General features: G+C 56.9%; 1 protein-coding gene across 4 annotated transcripts in view; it reads right to left on the reverse strand.

Annotated features, from left to right (window-relative positions):
- Positions 1–3,890, reverse strand: part of LDLRAD4 (low density lipoprotein receptor class A domain containing 4) — a 397,933-nt gene extending 394,043 nt beyond the window's left edge. For 2 of the 4 annotated variants that reach the window (XM_081802607.1, XM_081802606.1), the window contains exon 1: positions 3,396–3,886. The gene's annotated coding sequence lies outside the window, so the exon portion shown is untranslated. Of the gene's footprint in view, positions 1–3,395 lie in introns of all 4 variants that reach the window. The other 2 variants (XM_081802605.1, XM_081802604.1) reach the window with 2 other exon arrangements.
- Positions 3,891–4,182: the final 292 nt, after the last annotated feature.

A 4,182-nucleotide genomic window follows, 5' to 3' on the forward strand; every position in this document is an offset into this window, starting at 1 on the left:
GAGGGAGGAAGGAAGGAGGGACTAGAGGGAGGAAGGGAGGAGGAGGAAGAAGACACAAAAGAGCAAGATGGGTCTACATGGCAATTTTGCTACTGTTTACATTTAATAGCCATGTGTCTACATCAAGTATGTTTAACATTTCTAAAAACTTTCCAGGTTAATATGGAATAATCTTTTTATAGCTATTGTTCCTTGAGTTTTCTTTCTTCTCTACTAACTCTCACCCAAAAGGACAGACACATCATAGAAACTCCATAAGCCTAGATGATTAAACATGAGAAGAAATATAGCAAGGACTACCAGAAAGATTTGACTAGCAAGTGTCACAACAGCAAGTGTCCCTGCCCCAGCCCTGAGAGTGCCTGGCTTTTATACGACAACACAGAGCAACCCTCTCCAGCCTAGACCACGGGGTGACTGAGAGCTAGGTGAAAGCAAAGGGATCCAGACAGAGCTTAAGGGTCTCTGCTTGACATCAGGACAGAAACTACCCTCAAAGAGCAAAAGTCATTCTCAGCTCTCTATGATGCCCTGTCCAGCTGGGAATTGCCCCTCCAGCAGCCCAGATGAAAAACAGTGTCCAATGAACTACAAGTCTACTCTGCCAGGCTGCTAAGTCAACCAAGACTACAGCACAGTCCCAAACCGTAAACACCTCTGCAGATGGGTCCTTGCTCTCAGTGTGCCAGGCAAGAAAACTATTCTTAGAACACTGTCAGCAGTTGGGGGAAAATATTTGTCTATGTATGTATATACTATGGCGGGGGGGGGGGGGGCTTTGATTCTCAAATTATGTGCCAACAAATTGGCACAAAATCCCTTAATAAGCAGGTGGCACTGGCTGGATTCCTCTGCAGGACTGTGGTCATGCAAACCAAGCCCCCAAGAGGATTCAAGAGACAGTCCCAAAATCCTGTGGGAAAAGTCTTCTCCATAGTAAATACAAACCTACATGAACTAGAACCATGGCCAATGACGGCAAACTCTTCCAAGGGCAACAGAAAAAAATATTAAGAAATTAAAAGAGTCTTTAAAACAAGGGAGGAAGGTAGTTACAACTGCATTACAGCAAATCCTAACTGGCATTTACAGTCTTAGCCCTAATTCCCAACAGTGTGTTCAATGTCAATTGCAAAGTGAAGCTCTTAAAAGAATTAAGCTTTCAAAGATCATGAGGAATTTACCCGTGTTTTAAAAATTACTGCTTTGCAAGGGCCATCAAATGGCATTCAAGGGTTGATAGGAAACCAAATATTATAATTCAATTAATGTGCATGGGATGGGCAATATTCAGATCCACTCATTTGTCTATGTAATGACTCAAATTTGACATTATGATCCTTTACTAAACATAAAGAATATTGCAAGAGAACTGTGCAGAGTGCAAAGACAGATGTACAAATTACAGTAAATTCAATATAAGTACTAGAAAGAACTAAATAGTCACATACAAAATGCAGAACATGGCTTGATGCAATGCCAGTTTCTCAGAGCAGACTCTACAGAACATTCCTTGTTAATTCAAAGCTCAGTCCAGAAGCTCCAGGGGAGATACAAGTGGAAGAATATCTTTGTTGGCTAGCCTAACAAGTGGAAAGGGCCATTTTAAAGGGAAGTTTCCTAATACTAGCCATAAAGGAAGGCACCAACCTCCATGCCAGCCACGGGACCCATATATTTTTAAGGACCAAGGCTGCGGACCATCTCTACCCACCCCTACTGCAAGAAACTTAATTATAGTAGCTCTAGGAATCAACATCCTGTAACAGCTTATCTCACCTCACAGCCTACAATGCCTAGCACATAGTAGGTCATCAATGAGTATTTATCACAATAATTAATTAACATTGTAGAAAGCAGCACTGTACCATAAGTGGGGCCTGGGGATAAGAAGCTGCCAAAGTAAATGCAAAGAAAGAGAAGGTAATAGATGGGACACAGAGAAAGAGAAAAGAAGCAAATCAAAATTATCCAATTCTAGCTAATTAAAAGACCCTTTGGGGAAAACAAAAATTAAGCTAGTTTATGGGGCCAATGCCACTCAGCAATCATTCCCGTGCCCGGCTAGGAGCAAGGAAGCCCTGCTTGCTTTAAAGAGTTTCTCGCTGTTCTGACCGGCGGCACGGTGCCCCGCCAGCTAAACCGGGAACCAGGGCACTGACTGACGCGCCTTCTCCAGGTGCCACCCACCCACCACGCGTCCGTGTCGTCCTCCTGAAAAATCTCTGCCTCAACGAGAAGCCTCTTCCTTTTGCAATTAAAATAAAAGTTTTGAAACAAGCAAATGCCCTCTCCCCGCCACCACAGCGAATTAACCTGAACCGAGCCCACTGTCTTCCAGCCGCGTACTTACGGGGCGCGCCCTCAACGCCACCCCGGGCGGCGCACCGGGCAGGGGTCCCAGGGAAGCCTCCTCGCCACTGTGCAAAGCGGACCCCACAACAAAGGCAAGTGCTGAGCCCGGGCTGGGTGCTCGTCGTTTCCTGTTTATTCCACCATCAGAGTCAAAGAGAAATTCAACACACGCCTGCTTCCTCCGCGGCTCAGAGACCCAGCCTAAGTGTAACAGCAGCCGCCCGAGACAATCGACTTCCCAGCCAATGCCGGGAGCTCCGGGCGGCCCCGCGACCGACGTCAACGCGCGCAGGGGGACCCGGGCAGACGCCTGGTGAGGCGGGCCCCAGGGGCGCGAGACGCGGGGTGCCGGGGTGCGGAGCCGCGGGCTGCGGGGTATCCAGCAGCGGGATGCAGGGCTCAGGGTACGGCTCGCTCCCGCCCCTTTTCCTTCTCGCAAACTCCCCAGCAAGGTCCTGCACAATCTTCCCGCTTCCCGCTGACCTCCGGTCCCCCCCCGCCTGCAGTGGTTCGCTGACAGGCCCAAGGGAACCGAGACCTCAGTTTGGGCAGTTACCGCGGCGCTTACCCCGGCCTCCCGGCGGTGCAGAATTAAGTCCTGCAACCAAAGGACACCCCGCACCGGGCACCGAGAAATAGGTCGGCAGTGTTCCTCCAGCAAAGCACACAAGCAGAGGCGGCGGGGCCTCGGTTCGGGAGTGCCGGGTCGCCCTCCCCACACCCGCCCGGGGCGAGCGCCCCAGGACGCCGCCGTGCCCACGGGCTACACTGTCTCAGACCTCGAGAACTCGTCTCCGGGGGACTCGCCGATCTGGGGAGGACTCACGGGGCTGGGCAGCTCCCTCCGGCCCCCGCCGACGGCGCAGGCTCGCGGACGTCCCGTTCCCGGAGCGTCCTGTCCCCGCGTCCTCCGCCCCCTGCCCTCCCCAACACCCTCCCCCCGGCCACCACCACCCCACCCCCCCACCCCCCGCCCCAGTGCAGCGCTGAACTTGGGCCAGACGCCGAGACCACAACAGCCACCTCGGGTCTGCACTCACCTGCGGCCGTCCCTCCGGAGCGGAGGCGGGGTACCGCCCGCAGTGCGGCCCGCCGGGCCACCGGCCCTGCTGGCCGCGGGGGACGGGCGCAGGATGCGGGGCCGCCGCGGCGGGGGGCGCGCAGCGGGTCGGCGGGGAGCGCGGCGCGGTGCGCCGGGTCTCTTTAAGAGCCGGGGACCTTACCCCCGGGCCTCCCCCGCGCTCCCCGCCCCCCTTTCACTTTCCCAGGGACTCGCAGCCTGTCTGGCGGCGGCGGCGGCAGCTCCTCCCCGGCTCGCAGGGGATCCCCGGCCGGCCGCGGCGGCGCGCGGGGCGGGCAGGGCCAGCCGCACTCGCCTGCCTGTCCCGCCGGGCCCGGCCCGCAGCCTCCGGGAGGGGGGCGGGGGAGGAGGGAGACGGTGCGGCAGCCGCCGAGGGAGGTGTCCCGCCTCCCGTCGCCGGAGGGGGGGAGTGTTCCGCCTCCCGCCGCCGTCTGTCTCCAGCCGTAACTGTGCTCGCCGAGGCTGTGTCTGTCTCCAACTCCTCCAGTCTCTCCTCCCTCCCCATCCCCCTCCGCGGCGGGGACCCGGCGGGCGGCCAGGCCGCGGGGGCGGCGGGGGCCGCCGTGCTGCCGGCGGGTGGGCCGGTCTCGACCCTGAGTGCACGAGCCGCACCAACCTCTGCAGGCTGCGTGCACGGAGCTGGGGGCGTGTGGGCGCCGAGGCGAGGGACCCCAAGGCTCGGCGGGGCCGGCCGGCTCTGCATACGGCAGCGGGCTCGGGCCTCGTGGGGCGCGCGCCCACCGCCG

Source organism: Leptonychotes weddellii, chromosome 13, assembly GCF_054177405.1.
Source record: "Leptonychotes weddellii isolate Sample4059 chromosome 13, ASM5417740v2, whole genome shotgun sequence".
NCBI lineage: Eukaryota > Metazoa > Chordata > Mammalia > Carnivora > Phocidae > Leptonychotes > Leptonychotes weddellii.